Genomic DNA, 26898 nt, shown 5'->3' with positions numbered 1-26898 from the left:
AATGTGTTTTACTTTAATTAACCAAGTTGAAAAATCACTTAAAAGGATTGACAAAGTTTAGAGAATTTTAGATAGAATATAAGATTTGTAGTTGATCCCAACTCAAGAGAAAACTACATTTTTGGACTGTAGTTTAATATACTGAGTAAATTAAATATTAATCAAGAACCAAAATAGCCGCATATAATACCTTTTGGGGCCCTGGGGGTACCCAGAAACCCCTGTCACCACCTTTGCTCCCAAACATTGGTGCCTCTGGCTCCTCCTTCACCCTCAGTTCATCCCACTCCCTGGCTCCCTGGCCAGCCTCTGGCCCCCTGGCCCCCTGGCCAGTGCCTGGCAGTGTCACACTGTGTGCACGCTCACATGACACCGCATGCAGCTCACATGACACCGCATGCATACCTCCAGCCCTGCTCTCCTGACACAGCTGCAGATCCTTTGGAAACAGCTGCCTGCAGGGCAGATCCCCTTGCATCTCGCCTGCCGCCTCTACACATAACCCATCTGGAACCAAATTCATCACTGCCCCACCCCACGCCACCCCTAGTTTTCCTCTCCCTCCTGTTACTGACATCATCTAGATTTCCTTGCCCTCAGGGGCCAGGACTGTGGCTTATGCATCTTTTGACTCCTCAGTGCCCACTACCTGACAACAGTAGGCACTGAAAATCTCAATCAGTGAGTACAAAGGCCAATAAAATACGAGATGGCAGGAATACATGTTTTTGGATGAGCTGAAGGGAAAGGCCCATATCATGTTGGGATTGGATAACACCTCTTTGTCAGCAGAGCAGGAATAGCTGACATTTATTGAGCACCTACTATGCACCCGGCATTCAAAGTGATTTATATACATTGTTAAAGGAGTGGGGCCAGAGAGGTTAAGCCAGCTCTTCACGGTGGTGGAGCTAGTGCCAGAACCGGGACTCAGTCCAGGTTGTGTGGCTCCAGAGCCCGCCCTCTTAGTGAGCAGACTGCCTTGTCAGTGTTGCCCGCCGCAGCTCAGAGTAGCTGCCTTCACATGGGGCTAGGTTTCCTCTGACTGACTTCTACACAGTGGCATTCCTGATGTGACTATGAAAACTGAGTGAAACTTAGGAACTCAGAAATTAGTGATGAACAGCCCTGGCCGGTGTGTTCAGTGGTTAGAGTGTCAGCCCTTCCTTTGATAATGGAAGTATCAAAGGATCTCCTGTTCGATTCCCCGGTCAAGGGCACAGAGCTGGGCCACAGATTCCGTCCCTCGGGCCTTGTACGGACGTGTGTGTGAGGCAACCAATGGATGTGTCTCTCTCATTTATGTTTCTCTCTCCCTCTCTCTTCTCCTCCTCCTCCCAACCTCCCTTCCACTCTCTCTCTAAAAAAAAAAAAAAATTAATGGAAAAAATATCCTCAGGTGAAGATGAAAAAACAAAATAAATTGATAAACGTTTGGTAGATTTTTTTTTTCCATTTCCTTATACACTGAGTGGCCAGATAATTATGACCAACGGGCCAGATTATTATGATCACCCCATCAGTACTTCGTTGACACTTCCAAAAATACTGAATATTGAAAACTTCCTAAGCAAATACTCTCAAGGTTTTATTATTATTATTATTTGCATAATACTCTCAAGGTTTTATTATTATTATTATTTGCATAACTAATTCACTTCATTGTACTGGAGTGAATTATGATGGGGTGGTCATAATAATCTGGCCACTCAGTGTAAAAGAACTCACTCCACCTTTTAGACAAATCAGAATACCAAGCTTAATGATTTCCAAGGTCAGTGCCATCACTTATTGAAGATGCATCAGCACAGTTTTCCCTGCTTGACCCACGACTTGTTGAGGAAAATCCTCTCAACCTTCCTATGCACTGCCAGGCCCAGCGGGTGAGTCCCAGTCAAACTGGGCACAGAGCGGTGGGCTTAGAGGAAGTGCAGTCACAGAAGCGCCTCTTAATAAAATTGAGAAATCCTCCTCCTTACATTTCCTCCTTCCCGCTCCCTTATACAGTTCATAGAAACAATGCTCCTTTTTTCCACTGAGCACTTCAGCCCTAGTGCAAAATTATAAGAGTGGTAAAACTGGAAATGCTATCTTATCCTCGTCCACCCCACCCACAGCCCCGCCCCACCTCAGCCCCACCCCTCACCCCGTGGAGGATAAACCCTTTAATCAAGTACAGATTCAGATGAGATCCTTTTACAAATAAACTGTTTTACAGTACACAGCTTTGGAGACTATATTTCTCATTTCCAACTTAACTCTGTCCCATCACCAAAAGAGAATGCTGCTTTTCTTTAAGATTCTCAAAGTTGGGGGAACTTGTATGTAGTTTCTCTTCAGGAAATGATATATAAAAATATAACAACAACAAAATAAAAATATAAAAACACCTTTGAGTGGCGAGCACCCAATGCAATAGGTAGATGATGTGTTACAGAATTGTACACCTGAAACTTATATAATGTCACTAACCAATGTCATGCCAAGAAATTTAATTAAAAAATGAAGATATTCTAATAATGGAAGTATCCTAAAAATATATTTAGTCTACCTTTAGCAATGCTTATAAATTGCTTAGAAGATCAATTTTTTGATGGAGTCACATATACAAGGCTGAAAATTGGGAAGAGCCTGGATTAAGATACAATACTTAGATACACAATGCCACCGAATTTCTAGAAAGAGGTTGTAGTGAACAGGACCTTTTTACTAACAGTTTAATTTCCAGAATTGCTTGTGGTTGTGGCCAAAACTCAAAATAATGTTTATTGCAAAGTAATGTTTCCTCAACTACAAGGAGTAAAAGAAGGCACCATTTTATATAAAGTGGAAAGTAATCACAAAACTGAAGTGACCTCTCTGGCCGCACTCAGAGAATGTCATAATTCAGGAGGAACTGGCCTCCTTCTCTCAGGTGCGCGGACCAAAAGGTAAAGGTAAACAGCACATGTTTCAACGCTACTTATCACCACACCCTGAGGACAACGAATGCTTTCACTTTCCAGGTAGGTGATAAAGACAATAATTTACCCAAAGTGGTGTGGGACTGCTTAATCTCCTGTGTGCCTTTAAATTGATCTGTGGCCACAGAAATCACTTCTCTGTTCTTTAATCTCTCAACAGACACCGTGTTATCTGTTGATATAATCCAAAGGCACGTCCCTTCAGCATCTTACGCGTCATTACTAGATGCTTTCATTTCAGAAGGTGCAGTTACTTCATTACCTAAGTTGACCCTGGTGAGTTTACGTGGGCACTCAGCAGCCACTGATCAGGATAACTCTGTGGCTTCGAATCTCAGCTCCAGAGCCTCCTAACCCCTGTGAACCTGCATTACTTTGCAAAATTGGGATAATAATTGTGCTGACACATAGGTGGGATTGTTGCTGCCCGAGAAGCTAGGTATCAGATCAGTGCATGCATGTGAAGAAATTGTGTATGTTTACCTGGAGGGCTTCTGTAAGCAGAGAATTCTTAAAGACTTACCACTGCATGATAGCCACCTGTGAGAAGGGTTATAATTAAAAAGATGGGTAATAACAAGTGGTGGCAAAGATGCAGACAAGTTGAAACCTTGTACACTGCTGCTAGGAATGTAAAATGGTGCATCCACTTTGGAAAATAATCTGGAAGTTTCTTAAAAGGTTAAAACATAGAATTTGCTGTGCTACTCAGCAATTCCACTCATAGAAAAGTTCTACTCCAAGGAAAGTGAAATCATGTTCACACAAAAACTTGTACACGAATGTTCATAGCAGCATGTGAAAACAGCTCAAATGTGCGTTGACTGATGAATGGACCAGTAAAATGTGATACAGACTGTTCTATGGCCATAGAAAGGGAATGATACCTGGCACAACATGGATGCACCTTGGAAATATCATTGCTAAGTGAAAGAAACCAGGTAGACAAGGCCACCTATTGTACAATTGCGTTGATAGGAAGGGTCCAGAACAGACAAATGCGAAGACAGAAAGAAGGCTGGGGATTGTTTAGAGTTGAGGACGATGGGGAATCTGGAATTTGTGGCTGAAGGGTACAGGATTTCTTGTGGGGATTATGCATGTGTTCTGAAATTGATCGTGGCAGTGGTTGCACAGCTCTGTGAATATATTAAACATCATTGACTTGTACACTTTAACACGTTAAGTGCCCAGTCAGTCACCGGTGACTGACACTATACTTTCCATCCAGAAGACAAAACAGACTGGGCTCTTAACATGTTAAATGGGTGAATGGTAAGATATGTGAATTAATAGCCTATATAATAAAACCCTAATATGCAAATTGACCAAACAGCGGAAACACTGGTCCCTGGGAATCACACTGTCCCAGGGCAGGTCTCAGTGTGGGGCTTACTTACCACGTCAGTTGAATAGAGTAGCCTATTCTTTGTTAGGGGGGAAAATGGATTAATTGTTTGGCTTTAGTCCATCAAACTAAGGCTGGCTCTTAAAGGGACACATACATTCTCTAGCTTCGGATTGTCCTTCCCAGTAAAGATCTAAAATCACTATAAATATTGTTCCAATAAAGAGTCAGACCTCTTGCACTTTTCTTTGTTCACAATAGAAATGCTTATTTATAATTCACTTTATAAAATTGTTTTCCTGAATTGGTCTCTTTGTACAAGGAAATGAGTTGATAACAAGATGTGCTACTTTCTACAGGGAATCCATTTCTGTGAAGAAACATAACTAGAAACAGTCTCATCCTCTGAACTCTCTCAGCTTTCTGTTCCCCCTCAGAACCCTTATCTATTTTTAAAAATATATATTTTTATTGATTTCAGGGAGGGAGAGGGATAGAGAGATAGAAGCATCGATGAAAGAGAAACATCATCAGTTGACTGCCTCCTGCACAACCCTCACCTGGAATTGAGCCTGAAACCTTGCATGTGCCCCGGTTCAGGGGCAACGCTCAGCCACTGAGCCACACCGGCCGTGCTATCTATTTTGTTTTTTATTGCTGGTTATTCTTTCATGTGAAAGTGTTATTTTCCCAAATGGCTATAAATTTTTAAGTATGCCCCATAAACATCTTTTTATCTCCCACAGCACCTTATTTGAAATCGAACCCTAGATAGTTTGTGATTAATTATTTGCCAGGAAGCATGGTTAGTCCTCCTGAAGTACCAGCATTTGTGATGTAATTCCGTGGCCTTGTATCTGAAGGCATGATCAGAATTACTGCCCGCAGACTGCTGGGGCCACCATAACCAAGCGCCAGGCTGTGTGGTTTAGGCAGCAGAAATGCCTTTTCCCTCAGTTCCAGAGGCTAGAAGTCCGAGACCCCGGTGTCAGCAGGATTGGTTTCTCCTGAGGCCTCTCTCCATGGCCTACATGTAGCCGCCCTCTTGCTGACCCTTCCCGTGGTCATCCCTCCGTCTGAGTGTCACCTGTGTGTCCTGGTCACCTCTCTAACAGGGACACCAGTCCCACTGGATTAGCCCCTCCACCCCCAAGGGCCTCATTTTACCTAATCACCTCTTTAAAAGTTCTCTCTCCAAATCCAGTCCCATTCTGAGGCACTGAGGGTTACAGCTTCAATAGGTGAATTTCAGAGGGACACCGTTCAGCCCAGAACAACCTCAGAAGCATCAACTCTCTCCTACAGCTGATGCCGCCATTGAGCATCCGCACCCTCTACCATACCCAAGGCCGAGTGGTCCTTTGTCCTGAAGAGTCATCCTGAAATGTCTCCATCGTCATGCGCTCCATGGCGAAGTCCGCGTGCACACTGTGGAAAGATCTGTGTCGCTTACTCAGATTTTCTATTAGTAACCCCATAACATACCAGCAAAGGATAAGAAAAGTGCAGCAAACAGTATTCCTCTAATCAACCCCTACCCAGATATCAACGATAGAGATGCTGGTGGAGGAGAGACCATGTATCTGGGTTTTCCTCCTAACCAGGTGAGAACAGCATTTCACCTAAGCCCAGGTACTCTGCCTGCCGGCATCCCTGGTCCAGCCTCCATGTAGCCAGGGCCTTCTATCGGGAGGGGAGTGGTGGGCAAGCAGTTGGTGAGCTCGCTGGGAACTGACGTTTAAATCCTTATTTCAGTCTTTTCTGTTCCTTGTCCTGGGGAAACAGCTAAGATTATTTTCTGTGTTCTCCAGCAAAAGCACCTTCAGTCTTCCTAGTGTTTCTAGTTTCAGCCAAGCTTTTAAATGTCACCACATCATCTTTATTGGAATTTTTTAAGTCTCAAGTGAATCACAGACCAATAAAAATTCCTGCTTATTTGCTGATGACATGCAATGTATGTGAAGGAGGGAGCCAGGAGTTCTTTTTTGCCTCAATCCTATTAAGTCTCAAAGTCAGTCTGCTGCTCTTTGGAACCTGGATACCATTGATTGAAGTGACTCCCCCAACGTATGCAGAGACCATGTGTCTGGGTTTTTCTTTTAATCAGGCGAGACCAGCCTTTCTCCTCGAAGCAGCAGAGCGCCTGAGCCCAGGGGAACACTGGTCTGCTTGGTTTGCACATCAGTCCGCCCCTTCCCAAGAAGAGACTGTTTGAACGGGCTTTCCCAAAAAAGCACTTTTCTCTCCCAAATACCAGCAAGGGGAAGAAATAGAAAGAACTGAACAGACCTCCCTGGACTTGTTCTGTCACTGGAAAAGGCCGGGCCTGGAGAGGGTCTGCCTCGGGCTAGCCCGTAGCATATGGGTTCTTGACTTTGTGCAGGAAAGATTTCACAATACTGATCCCGGTGATTTTGACAGTATGTTTACTGAAGTTGGAAGGGAAAGGAAGGGCTTAGGATAGAAGCAGCAGGCAGTGAGCCAGGGTGAAGCTGCTGTTAGCTCACTGAAAAGTCAGAGAAATAGGGTCCCAGGGGTTAGCCCGGGATGAGCTGCCACTGCCCATTGCTCCTCTGGTTGCAAGTCTCTTGGGGACCCTTGGATTTGAGGAGAGAAGAGTAAAGATGCAGGCCTGAGAGGGAAGAAGGGCGTGGACGTGCTCCAAAGAGAGCCGGGCTGGGTCTTTGTCTCAGGGTTCTTACCTGTTTTCTAACAGCAGGAATTTCAGGGGAGGTCTTAGGGACGGATCTCAATAGACGATGCATCAGCTTTATGCTAACTTGGCACAATGAGATTTATTCCCCTGACTTCATCCATCATTGGGTGTGATTAGCACAAATGGCACTCACTGGATTTCTGTTATCTATCTCCCTGAGTAGGGCGGTATAAGCTATGACTCTGTGGTTGAGGAGAAGTGTACGCCAATTACTCTTACATGCCCTTGGTTAGGGACGATGGGATTTTGCGATTTATTAGGTGGCTATAAACTGCTTGGCCGTTTAACTGTCTGTCTCAGTTTCCCTACGCCTCTTGTCCTGGCTTACTAGCCTGTTTCAGTTCAACATGGGGTTAATATAACCAATTCGTGCTGATACATTTCCCCTGGACACAGCCAGGACTATCAGGCGCTGTTTCATGACTTAGGTTCAGATTATGGCCTCTGTTCCTACCATTCATTCCGCCGAATAAAGTAGATATGAGACTCATCGTCTTTGTTTGGGGGTGGCCTGGCTTTTCCTTTTCCCAGTAGGTATTTACCGAGCCCGTGCGTCCTTTCTAGTGCGGCCACAGCTGCCCCAGTGCCCCCGAGATCTCGTTCGTCCAAATCCGGCTTCTGCCACGCTAGCGCTTTGGCATTCCGTCTGGCGAAGGTGCAGTTCCGAACCTCTGACTCCTGGTTTTAGGTGAAGATAATTTACCTGCTCTTCTCTTGTCACATGTGTGGCCCTGCAGGTATCAGGAGTCGAGGCCCAGGCAGCCCGATAATTACATTGTTTATTTCCTAGTTTCACACAAAACCAGACCAACCCCAGGCACGCCACCCAGCAGCCTTTAGGGGAATAGATTCCCAAAAGCTTCACTGAAACCACTCATTTGTTGACACTCGAGGACATTCAATCAGTCTTCTAAGCAAGGAACACTTAGACCAAACAAGGAAAAGGCCAGCCTTTTAAAGCCTGACCTTTGTGAAAGGTTTATTGAGAAGGGAAAGCCACAAAAGAGCAGGAGGTGCCAAATCCGGGCAGCCTCTGTCACACCCCTTTGCCAGGTGACGCTATCGTATGGCATTGGACATGAGCTCAAGGAAAAGGAGAACAGGAACCAGGTTTCTCCCTCTATAGAAACTGGATTAAAGTTACTCTTCTTCTATGGCTTAGAGGATGTATCTTCTTTCTAAGTATATTTTCCTTTCCCCGAGTCAGCTGACCACCCCTAAACATACAGCACACAAACGCTGCCCCATACCTTCAGAACCTATCTAAATAATGCATTCTGCTAAAAATACCCAGCATCACAGACATTATCTTCCTCTTGGACATCTGTTTGTTCCCGCTCCTGGCGGGGAGTTCTGAAGATAGGACTCAGCCTAGAGCATTTTAAACCGTAAAGACAGCCGTTGATTTCTCTCTGTGAGGATAACATGTGTAAAGTAATTAGGGCAGTGCCTGGGCAGCCCCTATGATCCAAAAATGGTGGTGGCAGCGATAGTAATGATTGATAGTCGTTATTACTGGAATGGAGATGACAGGTGTGCCATTTCAAGATCCATTTATCAGAATAAGGCAAGGACCATATGAAATGCTTTTCTTGAAGTAGCTCTCTTTGTCCAAGGATTAATGAAGTCTTTCAAAAAGGCAAAAAAGGACATTTCTACATGCTCTCACTTTATTTTTTATTTTTATTTTTATTGATTTCAGAGAGGAAGGGAGAGGGAGCAAGAGAAACAGTGATGAGAGAATCATCGATTGGCTGCCTCCTGCACGCCCCACACTGGGGATCAAGCCGGCAACCCGGGCCTTTGCCCTAACCGGGAATTGAACCGAGCCATGCCAGCTGGGCGCACTCTGCCTCTTGACATCCACAAAGCACCTGGACACTGGGACTCTGCCAAAGGAAAATCCAGTGTGAGCCCCTGGGGCTTGCCAGCAGAGAAAGCAGAAGTAGCCAAAGTCCAACCTCTGTCTCGCTTCCTGCCACCTTTCTCCTCTAAGTCTGTGTGGGATATATTTTTGCCGTCTAGCCTCTGCAAGACAGAAAGATGCATAATGAAGTCACTGAGCACAAGTGCACCTTATTCATTACCCATCTCCTATCTGAGGCTCATTAATCCCTGGCTGTTCCCCCTGTCTGCTAACAGACCTTCTCACATGGTCATCTCTTGGCTCTTTCCTCTGCCTCCTGCTGTCTCCTATTAATATATCTCAACAACTTGGAAACTCCCAAATTAAGCAGACCTCCCTTTAATCCTACCTTCTTTCTCATTATCTCTCACCTTCCACACACAGTTTTCTTCTAAGGCTTATGGATGCTTAGTGTTTCCACTTCCTCACCACGGCTTGGTGACTGATAGCAGTCTAGCTTCCAGATTCACCAAGTCACCAAAACAGCAAAGTACCGCCTTGGTGCTAAATCTAGGAGGCATTTACAGTCCTTTTCTTAGACCTTCAACAGTCATTAGCAGGATTGGCCGATCCATGCTCCCTGAAACACTTTTTCCTTTACCACACTCACTTCTTTTCGTTTATTTTTTTTCAAGTAAGTCTCATGTATTTATTACAGAACCAACGTACTAGTAGAGAAGCATAGAAACAAAGAGAAAGATCATTTTCCCAACAAGATTTGTTTAACTGCCCAGATGGTGGTGATGTTTTCAGGTTGATATGGAGAGATGCTAGTGACCTTGATAAGGAATAAACATGGTGCCGTCTCAGGTGCGATTCCTTACAGACCCAGCTTGGTTCTTCTCCAGTGTCTCCGGTTGGAGTTTATTACTAGTGTCATCCAAATCCATGGGGGAATGGGGCAGTTCTGCTCTTGCTTCTTGGCCAGAAGCCACTTCGCCCCGCAGGTCTTGTGAAAAGACATGGCAAGGAATGGAGTTAACCCTCTGCATGTACTTACTTACTTACTTACTTACTTATTTATTTATTGTCCTCCTCTAGCTGCAATTTCTGAATCTCCTTTGTAGTCTTTTTTTTTTTTTTTTACACTAAGCAGTGTTCTTTAGGATTCTGTCCTTTCTTTAACACTACAAAAATAGAGACTTATTGTATCTATTTTTTTGTATTCAGTCTTATGGTCCTATTTATTAGCTCTATTGTTGATGACTCTGAAATCTTTATATTGAGCCCAAAGCGCTCTCCTGTTTCTAGCCAATTTATACAACTGCCAACTGGACACCTGCCTTTGGATGTTCCCAAGCACCTTAGATACAGAATACACCAAAGTGAAATCTTCTGTCCAGCCCCAAGCCTGCACCGCCCAACCCCTATCACCCGGGGGTAGTGTAGCCACCCATCCCTGTTTGCCCAAGATGCCGCCAGTGACACCTGTGATCCTTGCGGGAAAACTTCACTTAGGTACCACTTTTGTAAATATGCTTTTTAAAGACGAGAATAAAAAGAGAATATTTTCTCTCACAAGGAAAAATTTTAGAACACAACATATACTTTACAACATGCTGGGAAAAAATAAAAATAAAGGCAAAAATTAAAAGCAGAAATCTGAAAATAAAGAAAGCTACCAGGAGGCATTAAGAAAATGGTAAAATGAGATGATAGAAAAGAGAGTCAGCGCATAGCATAAATGTAAATGGTTTTAAGTTCTCTATTAGACCTGGAGCAGGGGATGAGGCTAGATGGGGTCAACAGGGAAAACAAGAAGACATATGTAATACTTTCAACAATAAAGGTTAAAAAATAAAAATATAATAATGAAGTTCTTTATAAAAGACAGAAATAAAATAAATTGCTGTCCACCCAGAATAATGTGACACAGAAAATAAACAATCAAAAGAGAGGGAAAAATAAGGTAAACAAATGCAATGGGAGAGAAATCAGGGACTGATATTAATATCAGAAAATAATACAGTGAAAGATAAAGAAAAATAACAAATATGATCTTTTAATTTTTAATCAAGGTTATCATTTCCAAAAAGATAAAATTATGATTATAAGCAAAATAAACGGTAACAGATAAATTGGAAAAGGACAAATGTAGAGGGAGAATTTAATAGAACTCTCCTGGTATTCCAAGGTTTTCCCTGAATCCATGGAATAGACATATTTCTTTAAAAAAAAACTAATGCTCATTAATTATTTCCAAAATGTGCTATAGAAAGCAATTTTCAACCTTTTCATCTCAAAAATTAATTACTAAAATTCTGCGGCACATCAAAAAATATAGAGTGTCCCCCAAAAATGTAAACATACTTTTTTCTGATACCTCAACTAATGTTTCTTGTTTTTCAGATTTAACACATTGGTATTAATAATTATTCAAAGTGTGTATACCTTTTGGGGGGACACCCTATATTTTTTGCTGATCTGACCAAAAAAAGACATAATTGATATAATTTTGATTCACACTGGATGGCTATTGTGTTAGCTCTTGTCATTTTTTCTTTAATTTGGCAATCTAAGGTAAAAGAGGACAGTGCCCTTGACTAAATAATCAAGTATTGCATATTTTAAAAATTCTTGCAGCACACCGGGTAAAAATTGCTGCATTAGAAGAATATCCCCATCCAGTATGATATGACATGCTAGATTGAAATCTAGAACAAAATCTATAGACTGCAAGTAAATTTATTTCATGGTTTAGAAAAAAATCGGATCTAATTTGGACAAAAAACAAACAAATACATAAGCTCATCCTACCTACCTTCCCCAAGATGACCTTTGTTTTCATTTATTCCCTTTGCTTATGTATGTGGTGATTTGTTTATGCTAAAATTGAGATGACATTTTATATACATACTAGAGGCCCGGTGCACCTAATTCGTGCACTTGGGTTCAGAGGGAGGTCCCTCAGCTCAGCCTGCTCCCTCTCACAGTCCAGGAGCCCTCGGGGGATCCTTAGCGCTGCCTCAGAGGCGGGAGAGGCTCCCACCACTGCTGCTGTGCTCACCAGCCGTGAGTCTGGCTTCTGGCTGAGTGGCGCTCCCTCTGTGGGAGCGCACTGACCACCAAGGGGCAGCTCCTATATTGAGTGTCTGCCCCTGGTGGTCAGTGTGCATCACAGCCACCAGTCGTTCCGCTGTTTGGTTGGTTTGCATATTAGCCTTTTATTTATATAGGTTCCTGCTTTTTTTCACTTGGTCTTGCACCCTGCTTTTTTTCCCCCCCACTTAAGTGTTATGTTCCCTTTTTCCAATTTATGGATAAATCATAATTTATTAGAAGACATTTCTGTTTTTGAGCACTAAAGTTTACAGTGATCTACAGTATTAAAAATAAAAACAACTAAGTTGAGCACCTTTTAAAAAATTCTTTGTTTATACCCCTCTGATTCCCTTATAACATTCTTTGGTAAGACTTCAAGAACTGGAATTTTTGGAGCAAAAGTTATTGATATTTTAAAGGCTTTTTAATACAGGTTGTTATAAAAATAAGGGCAATTTATTAAGCAAAAGTGTTATCCAATTGTTTGCACTTATTTCTATATCAAATAATTTTTCATGTTTATTTGTTGTATTTATTCTTTCATTATTTGCTTGATCATGTCATTTGTTCATTTTTATCAGTGTCTTTAATAAATATCATAATGAATTATGAGCCCTGTTAGAGTTAAGGAGAGCTATCCTTTATCATCTATATCACAAATATTGTTTCATTTAATCTTTCTATTTTTATTGGTGGTGTTTTCTAAAGTAAAAAAAAAAAGTTTACTTCTTATGTATTCTATTAATCTTTTACTCTGTGTTTCTTCCAGACTGAAAGTTTCTTCCAGACTAAATTACATAAATATTCACTTGTATTTTCCTCTACGTATTTTTTGTTCTCATTTAATCTAATTCAGGATCTAACTTTTTCCTAATAACCTGTTGTCTTAGTATCATTTATGAAATAATTATAAAACTTCACATAATCTACATCTAGAAAAACCTAAAGATTACACAAGAAAAGTTAGAACTAATAAATGAATTCAGTAAAGTTGCAAGATACAAAGTAAACATACAAAAATTAGTTGAATTTCTATATGCTAACAATAAACTATCCAGAAAGGGAATTAAGAAAACAATGTCACTCTAGCTGGTTTTGCTCAGTGGTTGGAGCATTGGCCCACTGACTGAAGGGTCCTGGATTCGATTCCAGTCAAAGGGATGTATCTCGGTTGCAAGGCCAGTCAAGGCACATGCAGGAGGCAACTAATCAATGTGTCTCTTTCACATTGATGTTTCTCTCTCTGTCTCTTCCCCTCCCTCCACTCTTTCTAAAAAATCAATGGAGAAAATATCCTCTGGTGAGGATTAATAAAACAAACAAACAAACAAAAACAATGTCATTTATAGTAGCATCAAAAATTAGAAAATAGCCTGGCTGGTGTGACCCAGTGGTTGAGCATTGACCTATGAATCAGAAGGCCATGGTTCAATTCCTGGTCAGGGCACATGCCCACTGGGTTTTGGGCTCAATCTGCAATAAGGGGTGTGGAGGACGCAGCCAACTGGTGATTTTCTCTCTCTCTTTTTTTAAAAAAATATATTTTTATTGATTCAGAGAGGAAGGGAAAGGAGGAAAGAGAAACATCAATGATGAGAGAGAATCATTGATTGGCTGCCTCCTGCACGCCCCCTACTGAGGATCGAGCCCGCAACCAGGCACATGTCCTTACCGGAATCGAACCCGGGAACCTTAGGTCTGTAGGCCAATGCTTTATCCACTAAGCCAAACCAGCTAGGGCTGATGATTCTCTCTTATCATTGATGTTTCTATCTCTCTCTCCCTCTTCCTTCCTCTCTGACATCAATAAAAATATATTTTTTTAAAATGATAAAATACTGAGAAATAAACTTAACTGAGGAGGTGAAAGACTTATACACTAAAAACCATAAAACACTGATGAAAGAAAAAAGAGAAATAAATGAAAATAAATTATGTGTTCATGGGTTGGAAGGCTTAATTTGTTAAAATGTCTCTGTTACCCAAGCAACCTATGGATTCAATGCAATATCTGTCAAAATCCCAATGGCATTTTTTACAAAAAAAAAAAGAAGAAGAAATCCTAAAATTCATATGGAACCACAAAAGACAGAGAGAACGATGAGTGACTATAAGGTATGGTTATGGAATGTTTGACTATGAGAAGGATATCCAATGTATTTTCCCATTTTTAATTTAACAGACATTTATTGAACACTTTCTCTGTGCCAGATATTGTTGAGAACCTGGGATAACAAAAAAAATGAAAGAGCGTCCCTAAACCAGCCGTTGGACTCCTTGGTTTGGCACTAGCAGTGTTTGCTAAAATACATCTGGAGTGCCAAATTCCAAAGGGAAGTGTCAGTGTCAGGTCCAAAATGTTAGTGCAAATGACTGTAACCTGAGATTTTACTGAATAGGATTACTATGGTCAATGAGCAATAAGTTCCTCGACTTTTTGAGATTGACTTGACCAAATTTGTCATGGGAAAATCTCTCCTCTTAAAGATTCTATTATTCTGGAGGCCAGGTTACATATCAGAGAAAGAGGGAGAGGAAGAAGAAAAGGAGAAGGAGGGGAGGGAGGGAGGGAGGGGGAGAGAGAGAGAGAGAGAGAGAGAGAGAGAGAGAGAGAGAGAGAGAGAGAGAGAGAAAGGAGGAAGAGGAGAGAGAGAGATGAATCCAAGGCTCCTGCAAATCAATTACGTTCTTTGCATCTGTATTTAGAGATGGTATATCAAGACATTGTTTTCAGTGTTCAATAGCTGTATTATTGTCCTCAATTTATGGAGAAAGAATTCAGGGCATAGAGAAACTGTGCTTTATCTGTCGTCACACAGCTGGAAGTAATGGGAGGTTTGGACAATCTTAATTTTTCCCTTTAATTCAAAGGGCCATACCTGCCCTCCCCAGTATAGTGTTGGTATTGTTAAAGGGCTAGCTATGTTCTTCCTTGGCATGTGCTAGAGAGGACACAAGTGACTTGCTACGCTACCAAGATTAACATTGACTTTAGTACAAATCTCCACCAGAGTTCTTGCCTTCCTTTCCCCCCCACCAAGTACCCAAGCCAGCTTAACTCGCTGGGATGGCTAAATATTAACTTTTAGGTCAGCATAACCGTGCGTCACAGGCCATAGTCTAAACACCAGGGAACTTTAGTCTCCTCCTGTGCCTCCTCTCACATGGCCAGAGGAAGACAGAAACGCAGCTTCAGGTATTCCTCTACAAATCCGTGGACGGTTGTGCCGCCTTCTCTCGGTGGGATCAGACTGTGTCTTTGTAGAGATGTGGATAATGCATGTTAATTTTTAATGATCACAATCATCAGGGGAGTCCCATTGTTGATTATCAGCCCTCCATGTGTCTGTGTTCACAAGCCCAGACTCGGACAAAGAAATACAAAAAATAAACACGTGTAGAGAGAGGTCAGGGGACCTTAGAAATTATTTACTCCAAACCTCTCAATTTATAGAAAAGGAAAGTGAGCACCCAAAATATTATTTATCAAAATCCCATAGATGTTATTTTGCAACTCGGTCACATGTTGGCTCTCCATACACAATTACACTTTAAAGTATTTTGTAATTTCGTATGAACGTTCTATAGTAGGGTGCAGTTGGAAAGCCTGCTTGTTCTACAAGGTTTCTTAAGAAAAAGAACAGGTTTCAGCTGCCCAGCTTCTCATTTCCTCGTGCCCAAAGAAACACATTCAAGTCTTTTTTTACCTCCGTGGACCTGAATGGCGAGTAAGTATTGCCACCTCCTGAGTTTTCTGTTTGGGGCATTCATTGGACATTGGCTTTCCCCTATGGCCGTGGTCAGCAAACTGTGGCTCACAAGACACATGCAGCTCTTTGGCCCCTTCAGTGTGGCTCTTCCACAAAATACCACATGCGGGCGCGCACGTACAGTGCGATTGAAACTTCATGGCCCATGCGCAGAAGTCGGTATTTTGTGGAAGAGCCGGTATTTTGTGGAAGAGCCACATTGAAGGGGCCAAAGAGCCGCATGTGGCTCGTGAGCCGCAGTTTGCCGGCCACTGCGAGACTTAGTTCTTTGTTTTCTTCCCCATGCACACAATGTATCTCAGTTTTGATTAGAAATATATTCAAGGTTTACATTATTATGACTACATATGCTCTTCAGAAATGGGGCATATATTAAACTCTTTGTTTCTTACCAGCATCATTATTCCTGGTTTTAATAGTTTTCTTTTTACTTGCCTTTTTTTATCTGTTTGTTTTTCTTGTGTGTGTGTGTTTTATGTACTTACCGTTCTTTCAGTATTTAAATATTTGCCAGTTGTCTAAATATTCTCTCAAGATGTTCCATGATTCTACCAGTTTCCTATCAGGTGTTCTGTCAGTTGTATCAACTTCATGCTTTTGCAGAAATCTCTCTCATAAGCCCCTGGCCTGCTCCCCTGACCTGGTTGCCCTCCCTGTCCAGACACATTGGCGATTCCTGCCCTCACCTCCTGGAAGAGCTCCTCACTTCCTTCCCATTTCCTAGACCTCATGTCTCCCTTTGTCTTGTTTTATTCCCTCATGTTCATGGACCACATCCTCCAGTGGCTTTTTAAGAAAAAGTTCATGGAAGTAAAAAAAAAAAAAAAAAAAAAAAATATATATATATATATATATATACACACACACACACACACACACACACACACACACACACACACATTTTTGTCTCTCTAAAACTGTCTGTATCCCATCTCCCCCACCTGATTGTTAGAGTGATTATACAGAGAGTTCCTTGTTGGAATTCATTTTCACTCAAAATTTTTTTCTTTGTTCTTTCTCCGGAATTGTGGAGACATTCCTTCAGTGTCTCCTTATCTACAGTACGGTTGTTGAAAGTGTCCCACTATTCCAGTTTCCTGTTCTTTATGTCTAACTTTATTTTCTTCTCTGGAAGTTGACTGAAGATGTGTTATCCTAGTGTTGTGAAATTTCACAGTGAGGTGCCTCAGTGTGGGACTTATAAAATCCACTGTGCTGGGCTCTCAGTGGGCCAGCCCTTAAATCTAGAAAATCTACCCTCCAGTTTTGGGGAATTTTCTTGAATTACATTGTTAATGATTTCTTCTCCTGCAGGTGTTTTGTTTTCTGGATTTCCTTGGAATTCCTGGATTATTTATCTGCTGGGTTTTTTTTTGGGGGGGGGCATTTTCTTTTTCTTTTCGTTCTGATGTCTTTAATTTTGGTGTTGATTCTTTCAGCTGAGGTTTGTATTTATGCTGTCATGTTTTTAATTTCTAAGAGGTCTTTTTTGTTCTCTGAACACCCTTGTATCTAGCAGCATCGTTTTCTTGCTTCAAGATACCCTGCATTTCTCTTTTCTTTATAAGTTTTTAATAATACTTTTGGAAATTTTCTTTTTCCTTCATAATTCTGGATCTCTCCAGATTGTTTTTGGCTTTTCTCGGCTCTTTGGTAGCATCGGTGCTCTGCTCACAGGTAAGAGTAGGGACTAAACAGTGACGTTCTGAACACACACGTGTGGGAGCGGACGCTGGTGACCTCTGCTGCAATGATCTGGCTGAGCCAGTTGTTAGGGAACTTTAATGTCAGGATCTTGCAAGCCTTCCTTATGGGGTGGTCAGGTCCCCTGGGAAAACTCCCCCGAACTCTTGCCTGGAGGGTAAGGGCCCAGCTGCCAGTATTTGGGAGATGAGGGTGAGAAGTAGAAAAGAGGAATCTCGGTACGCTGTGTCCATAGTTACTTACTTAACCTCCCATCTCCCCATAGCATTTCACCCCCAACATCGCGTGGTGTGTCCCCTAATTCCGAGACGTCCCGGCTTGTTCTCACCACAGGCTGCACTTTCAGGCTGCTGCTGAGGTGGGAGGTGCTGTCACTCAGCTGCTGACAGGAGGGGAAAGGAGAGGGGGATCACCTGGTTCTGAAACACAGCTCAACCCCTTCTCCCACCCTCTGCCTGAGGCGTCTGCTGCCTGGAGCCTTCTGAGGACCCTGCATGTCAAAGACGGTGCTCATCTGTTCCACCTCCAGCTTCTTGTTCAGCTTTCTTGGGTCCACTGAGTGAGGGGCCACCATCCACCCACCTTCTAGCTTCCAAAATGCTGTTACTGTCATTTCTCCCACTTCTCTTATTGAAAAGATAGATGTATGTATATGTATATGTGTATGGATATATATATAAAACTACTAGGGGCCCAGTGCACGAAATTCGTGCACTGGGTGTGTGTGTGGGGGAGTGTCCCTCAGCCCAGCCTGCCCCCTCTCACATACTGGGAGCCCTCAGGCGTTGACCCGCATCACCCTCCAATCGCAGGATCGGCCCCTTGCCCAGGCCTGACGCCTCTGGCCTAGGCGTCCGGCTCGGGCAGCGGGGACCCGCAGCTGCAGCGGCCCCACGATCGTGGGCTTCGCTTTAGGCCCAGGCAAGGGGCCCCTAGCTCCTGGGACTGCCAGCTTGGACCGTGCCCAGCTCCCATCGCTGGCTCCACCCCTACTTCCTGCTATCACTGGCCAGGGCGGCAAAGGCGCCTGATTCTCCGATCATGGCTGGGGGGCAGGGCAAAGGGGGCCCCAGGGCCGCCTTTGCCCTGCCCCCCAGCTCTTAGCTCCCCCCTGGGTTTCCGATCACTGTCAGTGGCAGGGGGCTTCTTCCTGCTTTCCCTTTCGCCTCCCTGCATTGTGCCTACATATGCAAATTAACCGCCATCTTGTTGGCAGTTAACTGCCAATCTTAGTTGGCAGTTAATTTGCATATAGCCCTGATTAGCCAATGAAAAGGGTAGCTCGTACGCCAATTACTATTTTTCTCTTTTATTAGTGTTGATATTAGTTTTAATAAAATTCAGGAGCAGTTCAAAACTTTTTTGTTGTTGTTGATAGAAGAAAGAGAGAGAGAGAAATAGAGAAACATTGATTGGTTGTTCCACTTATTTATGCATTCAGTGGTTGATTCTTATATATGCCCTGACGACCAGGGATCAAATCCATGACCTTTACTTACAAGGAGACCGTCTAACCAACTGAGCCACCCAGCCAGGGCAGGAGCAGCCAACTGAGGTGATACTGACAGAGACCAAAGCAGGAATTGCCCAGGGAGAGTCCTCGGAGTGTGAGTGGGCACAGGGATTCTAGAAGAGGGTGAGGAAGGACTCTGGGTACCAGAAAAGGGAAGGGAAGGGAAGGGAAAGGATTCCAGCCTCTGATGATTCTCAGCATCCAGATTTAAATGGGGTAATAGAGGCACCAACTTTACATTCCAACATCTGTTCAGTCCCAAGAAATTAAAATGGAAAATAGAGGGAAAGAAGTTATACTTTTCAATTCTGCTAACTTTTGTACGTTTCCTCTGGGATAGGAAAAGTGTAACAACAGGACAGGAATCAGGGGAGGGAAACTAGTGGTGAATGAGCAGCTAACTGGGCTGTGTATGCAATTGTTTTTAATTTTTACAGCAAGCCCAGGAGTTGTTATCCTCATTTCATGGGACTAAAATTGAACCTAGAGGATTTATGCTCAGCCACATAATCAGTGAGGAAGGGACCATCATCCTTAACTTTAAAATAGGTCTTCCCAGCATCTAAAAAATCCAACTAAATGGGATAAAGGTAGCCACAGGAAAACTGAGGTGGGTGAGAATTAGCCCCTGTCAGCATCAGTCCTGCCAGGATACAATGAAAGCAAATCTCAGACCAAATATTCCACATATATATATATTTTTTTCTTTTAGCATATCAGTCTTTTATTATATAGGATAAAATGTTTCAGTGTTTTTTTAAAAATTTGTTTTATTGCTTAAAGTATTACAAAGAGTATTACATATGTCTCCTTCCCCCCCCCTTGACTTTCTCCGTCCTCCCCTACCCCCCAGTGTCTTGTGTCCATTGGTTATGCTTATATGCATGCATACAAGTCCTTTGGTTGATCTCTTACCCCCCCCTCTGCCCCCCAACCCTCCCCAGCCTTCCCGCTGTAGTTTGACAGTCTGTTCGATGCTGCTCTGCTTCTGTATCTATTTTTGTTCATCAGTTTATAATGGTCTTTATTATCCATAAATGAGTGAGATCATGTGGTATTTTTCTTTCATTGACTGGCTTATTTCAGTTCCATAATGCTCTCCAGTTCCATCCATGCTGTTGCAAATGGTAAGAATTCCTTCTTTTTTACAGCAGCATAGTATTCCATTGTGTAGATGTAACACAGTTTTCTAATCCATTCATCTGCTGATGGGCACTTAGGCTGTTTCCAAATCTTAGCTATGGTAAATTGTGCTGCTATGAACATAGGGATGCATATTTTTTTCTTTTATTTTAAATTTTATCAGGGTGACATTAATCAACATGAACATATAGGTTACATGTGTGGATTACTAATTTAGAAAATCTGTATATAGGAACATGTGCCCACCACCCAAAGTCAAATCTTCTCCTGTCACCTCATATTAGGACCCTTTCTTCCCCCACCCACTCCTTCTGGCAACCACCACACTGCTGTTTATGTACATAAGTTTCAGTTTTATATTCCACACATGAGTTAAATCATATAGTTCTTAGCTTTCTCTGTTTGACTTATTTCACTTTGCATATATATTTTTTGCCGGGGTCCAGCCCCAGCGGGTCCAGGGGTCCCCAAAGGTGTGGACGGAGTCGGCGAAGAGGGAAAGACTCGGAGACAGTGTTCAGTTGATCAGCAGCCTAGCCAGGATCTCTAGCCCGGATCTCCAGCCAAGTTCTGGTCTGGATCTCCAGAGAAGTTCTGCTTCGGATCTCCAGCGAGGTTCTGTAGCCATGTTCCCTCGCTAGGTTCTCCAGCCAGGTTCTGTCCAGGCTCTCCAGTCAGGTTCAGTGTCCAGGTTCCAGTAAGGTTCTCCTGCCAATCTCTGTAGTCAGGTTCAGTCCAGGATCCCTTGCCATGTTCTCCCGCTAGGCTCTGTCTCTAGGCTCCGAGGCCAGTCCCTCTCCAGGATCCTCCAGCATGCTCTCTCCAGCGAAGTTCTTCTGTCTCTAGGCTCCGTGTAGGTTCTGTCTTCTTGATTCTGTTCTAAGTTCTGAGTGTTTCTGTCTTGTTACAACTGTATTTATACCAGTTGATTCAATCCTATCAATCTCTATTACAAAGGTTAGGGCGTTTCTTATCTCCATTCCAGGGAGAAAAGATTATGTAGTTTAAGCATGATTGTTCGTAGTTAAAGGGATTAATTACCCGCCTGGCACTTAGTTGAGGGGTTTTATTCCCTCCCTAACTTCAGGGGAAAATCCCTACCTGGGGATTCAACCTTTCTCGGAGAGGTGACTTTGGTTAAAACACAGCGCCAAGAAGGTGAGCAAACATATTAAGAACCATATGCCATATATGCCAGGTCCCTTGAAACAGCAAGGATGGACCGGCTCCCGGCAATTTTTAAACCACATTTATTAGCAAGTAGGCACAAAGCAGGATATCAATATGTTCTGTAAACTTGGAATTCCAATCCTCTGTTCTGGATTTTCCAATCACCACCCTACAGAAAAGATACTTAAGTCAGACCTGACAATTTTCCGTATATAAGTTTCTGTTACTCTTTCATTTATTTGTTTATTTTAAGCTTCACTCGAGTATATTTTTTAAATTGATTTTGAAAGAGGGAGGAAGGGAGAGAGAGAGAAACATTGATATGAGAGAGAAACATGGATTAGTTGCTTCCAATACCTGCCCCAATCAGGGATCAAACCTGTAACCTTTTGATGTACAGGACAAGGCTCTAACAAACTGAGCCACCTGACCAGGCCAGATTTGACTTCTTAATTAGAATTAAAATTAAAATTCTTGGAGAGAATGAGTCATATACTTTTTAATTTTTCCATACTGACTAGCACAGTGCTAGATACATATAGATACATATAGATGCACAATAAATACCTTTTGATTATTAAAATTTGTAGCAATATCTTACAAAATATTTGGATCTGAGGGCTCTGTATTTGCTTTGAACTTCTAAAGTGCCTCAACGGACTAGTGACATTACGGAACTGCCTAGCTCACTTGAAATGATTCAGTGCAATTTGCCATGAGTGATGGAAATGGTATACATTTTGTACAGTTGGGAGTTTTTTCTGTGTGTGTGTGTCAATTCACAGCCTTGCTCCCAACTTGTATTACACTTTGTCAAGTGTAAAGTATGAACCATAATATACCAATATCAGTGATGATATTTGGCTTCATTTCAGAATTTTTAAAATTGAGTCTTTCCATTTCCACCGATTTTAATTATGTCAAGCATCAACTTCCGGAAGTAAGCTGTGGGCTCTTACTCCGGCCAGTGCTTGAATGCTCAGGGTTGAAAAAGCATTGCCGTATGGAACCCTGCGGAGGAGCTTTGGCCAAAGGGATTTCCTGTCTTCATTCACGTCTTCAGCGAGGAAAGGTGCACCGCTCCTTCTGTTTAGTATGTAATCACTGTACCTGGGCAGCGGTTAGTGCTGAGTGTTTGGTTTGGTTAAGCAATAGCCCTCAGCCACACCGCCAACCTGCAGCCACACCCCAGCCAGGAGGGCCCAGGGCTGGGCTTTCTGTTTGGCTTTTAACCATTGCACAACTGAGTGAAGTTCGGGGAACCTGCTAGGACTTTAGTCTTGGAATATAAGCTTTTGGAGCACCTCTTTGGGGAAGAACAAAAGGAGGAGGACCCACAGAACAGCTCCAGTGTAGGTCTGATGACGTCACAAGCCTGGTGAGGTAAGAAAACGCTTAGGGAGAAAAATACAAACAAAAAACTTAATTCCTGCTGCCATTGCCCAGAGAGAGGAAGAAGGCCTATCGGTCCACCTCGGCGTTTTCCTCGGCAGGACATCCGCTCACTGTAGCGGGAAAGGGAGGGATCGCGACTGAGTGAGAAAGACTGATGACACTGGAAATTTACTTTGCAGCCTTTCCAAATTCACGTAGAACTGCATAGCAATGTGTATTCAAATTTAAAAACACTATAATTTGAGGAACTCAAGCCCTGGTGTACATTATTATGTAAATTCCCCCGGGAGAGAAAAACGTCTTTGTTTCAGCTTCAGTTTGCACATAGGCATGCATACACACACACATACACACACACACACACGCACACACACACACACAGGCACACTCAATTTATTATTACTCTTAACACATCAATTTAGGTAATCTGGTTCACTGTTTATCATTTGAGATTTTAGTTCTGACAACTGGTCATGTTTGGTTGATCATATATTTTTCAATTTAGAACATTTCCTGCCCAGGAATCTAGCTTGAGTTTTTATGACACATGAGGAATGGCAACTAGAGCTCCAATCTCAGAATTTGAATGATGCTCAATTTAACATCTTTTCATATGTTTCTAGGCTAAAGTCTGTGGTTTCCCCCCAAAACATATCAAATCGTCTTCCGTAATGTGCTACATAAATATATTTATGATAATCTAGGTACTTTAGAATACAGCCATTAATTCTTTTAATATTTCTAGCTTTAAGACTCGTATGTATTTCTTCCCTTGTATTTTCTCCCCAGTCATATGATTATGGATTATTTTATTGAATTTATTGGGGTGACATTGGTTGAAAAAATTACATAGGTTTCAGATGTACATTTCTACAAGGCATCATCCGTATACTGTGTGTTTATCAAGTGCTATAATTATCTTATAACTTAAGGCTAGGCTGACTGCTGGTGGCTCTGTCATGCCTTCTGGGCTTGAATCGTTTAGTATTTGCTGAAATTGCCCATCGCTTGACAATTAATCCTTGGTGTTCCTGAAATCTAGAATAAATTATAAGGTTTATAAATAAAATAAAAGGACAAGCGAGGTCTTAGAATCTCCGACTTCCTTGATATTTGATCTGGTTAATAACTAACACAAGCGGGCTGCTGTTCCTTTTATTTTTAGAAGAAAATACTATCTCCTCCCGGGAGGAAAAACAGATCAATTCAGCCTGCTTACCCGATCGATCGATCGATCGTTTAGTAGACAGGAGAAAGCTGGCCTCTTCTCGGTGTGTTGTCTGTGCTCCCCTGCCCTCGCTAACCTTGAGTTGATTTGAAAGGAGGGGAGAATGCAGTGTGCTGCATGCAGCAGCTACCATTCGGTGTGGCCCAGGCCGTGTGCTGGACACATTCCATGGGCTGGATTCTTTAGTTCATTTGAGACAGGAAGCCTGTGATAGAGGCATGATTACCCCTATTCCACATATTAAAAAAACAATGTAACCCTTTTTGTGTTTGTGTTGTTTTGCATTTTTTTTTATTAATGTGTCCTTTTATTTTTTTCTTTAAATATACGTTTTTATTGATTTTAGAGAGAGAGGAAAGGAGAGGGATAGAGAGATAGAAACATCGATGAGAAACATCAATCGGCTGCCTCCTACTCACCCCCTACTGGTGATCTGCAACTGGGCCATGTGTCATGACTGGGAATCGAACCACTGAGCCACACCCGCCAGGCCTAATGTGTCCTTTAACTAAAAAAAAAAAAAGGGGTGGTGGTGGAGAAATCATCTTACAGAGGCCTAGAATCCCAAAAGTTATGATAAAGATTGTAGGGCAACATATCATTGAAAATATCTAAAAGAATTTGTCATCTCAACAAGATGCTTCCCCAATGGCTGTTGTCTGCGTCAATTTCACAGGTGGCAAATGAGTTTTCCTAAATTCTAGCCCATGATTCTGACGTAAAATATTGACTGTTGGAAGTTACCTTTTGGGTCTGTGCTACAACACTCCAGTTACAAATTTACCTTATTCATTCATTCACCCATTTATCCTGAGAAAAAATGAAAACAGTGATCCTTGGGAAGCAGGAAACAATCTTCCAGACACTCAAGAAACCCGATTGTGACTGGGCTTGTTCTCAAACCCGCTCTTTAGTCAGTCAAGTTTGAAAATTGTTTCTCTGGCCCGGCTGGCGTGGCTCAGTTGTTGAGTGTCAACTATGAACCAGGAGATCACGGCTCAATTCCTGGTCCTGGCGTATGCTCGGGTTGTAGGCTCGATCCCCAGTGTAGGGTATGCGGGAGGCAGCCAATCAACGATTCTCTCTCATCATTGATGTTCCTCTCTCTCTCTCCCTCTCCCTTCCTCTCTGAAATCAGTAAAAATATATTTTAAAAAGAAAAAGGAAATTGATTCTCTGTTGCAGTTCGTCTGACTGACCCATAATGTATCCACAAAAGGAATCTTTTACAGCGATTCTGCCATCAGATTAAGGATAAGCACTTAGTTATCCCACACCTGCTGTATTTGGGGAATTATTCCAGGAGCTTGGCTGCATTCTCTCTAATCCGCATAGTGGCCCTAGGAAAAGTCCTGTCCCCATTCTACAGGTGAGGCGGCTGAATACCGCCTCAAAGTCACATGACTATGCTGAAGTCATTTTTTTTTTCCTCTCACTAAGTGTTAATGCTCTACTGGGAACTTGATGCCAGGCATCCCACTTCTTGAGATTGATTAACTCGTAGCAGGAGAAGTTGGGCTGTAGGGTCACTGTTATTGGAGGTCAGTGGTGTGTGGCTGAGGGAAAATTGTCTGGGAAATGAATTTATGCTTGAGGCTCAGAACCCTGAGACCTTGTGCTGGAGCCTGCCTGAACTGGCTGGGAAATTTCAGAAATTTTGTGAGGTGGTATTAAAAAGTTAGATTCTATGAAAATATAGGCAAACATTATATTAAAAACAAAGTTAATAAATACTCAAAACTCATCATTTACTAATTACTTTAGTGTCCTATGTTTTTTACATCTATTGTATCTATGTGGTAGAAATATTGTTTAATGGTGTGCAACTATACACCTCTTCTTTTTTTAAAATATATTTTTATTGATTTTAAGAGGAAAGGACAGGGAGAGAGAGATAGAAACATTAATGATGAGAGATAATCATTGATCAGCCTCCTGCATACCCTTTAATGGGGATCGAGCTTGAAACCCGGGCATGTGTCATGACCTCCTGGTTCATAGGTTGACACTCAACACTGAGCCACACCAGCTGGGCTATACACCTCTTTTCAACTTTGTGTTTAATGACTTAATGTTACTCACTTGAAATCAGCCATGACAGGAGTTTACACCATGGAAATTAACTATAAATCAGGTTCAGTTTAATGTTTTGTCACTTGACTATGCTTAAGAATGTGATGAAGAAAACATTAATGCGAATTAAACATAAAAGTTGCCTGTCTTTAGCTGTTACATGAGAATAACGCACAAAAAATTTCTGAGGAAAATTTTCTTCCAGAATTGAAAAAAAAATTATCTGTTTCAGCAAAGAATGTGCTCATGTCATTAACAAGCACGTGAAATTCCAACATTTGTGCTTATTGTTTCACTTTCATCCAACTAGTTAATGTAAACGAAATATCAACTCACATTCATGTCAGAACTAGACTTGTTTTGTCAGTTGCAACCATAGGTGGACTATAAATAGAGGAGTCCAGAAAAACTCAAAACATCCTGTGAAAATTAATTTGTCCAAATAAAAAGAAAGTATTGTTTAATCTTAATTTGTAAACCATATAACACATCCCTTATTTATAATAATAAACATTTTTGCTTCTGTAGAACCAGTTGTTAAACATTTGCTACCACACCTCTGCCTGTTAGGTTTGTTCTGCAAACTTTTCACGGGCCAGAACTGCAGAGTCAAATTCATGCCTTCCCCAAAACATTGGCACCCTTTGAATATAGTTGAAATCGGAACATAGCTCTTTATCCTGTAATTTAAAAAAAAAGAAGAGGAAGAGCTAAAAAGCATGTCAACTTCTGGTGTTGAATTTTCTGCATTAGTTCACCAGCAAGGTTGAATACTGCCAAGAAGTCTTCAAACTACCCAGAAGCGGGTTAAAGATAAGTTTCTCCTGAAATGTCATGCATTTTGTTGCTATATGTTCATGTACCCATTTTTTGCTAGAGAAGATTATAGGCTCCATTTCCGGCTATCTCTGGCTTAAGCAGTAGGAT

The 26898-nt window shown here is 42.1% G+C and overlaps 1 protein-coding gene across 8 annotated transcripts in view; it reads left to right on the top strand.

Moving 5' to 3' along the window:
- The window catches only part of C1H4orf19 (chromosome 1 C4orf19 homolog), a 70222-nt gene that overhangs the window by 17350 nt on the left and 25974 nt on the right, over positions 1-26898 (top strand). For 3 of the 8 annotated variants that reach the window (XM_059673505.1, XM_059673559.1, XM_059673543.1), the window contains exon 1: positions 22509-22658. The exons of the other annotated variants lie outside the window; for them this stretch is intronic. The gene's annotated coding sequence lies outside the window, so the exon portion shown is untranslated. Of the gene's footprint in view, positions 1-22508; positions 22659-26898 lie in introns of those variants that run through there. 8 annotated transcript variants of the gene reach the window in all.

This window comes from Myotis daubentonii, chromosome 1 (genome assembly GCF_963259705.1).
Source record: "Myotis daubentonii chromosome 1, mMyoDau2.1, whole genome shotgun sequence".
Taxonomy (NCBI): Eukaryota; Metazoa; Chordata; class Mammalia; order Chiroptera; family Vespertilionidae; genus Myotis; species Myotis daubentonii.
Note: the sequence above shows the minus strand (reverse complement) of the source record. Positions and strands in the feature narration are given on the sequence as shown.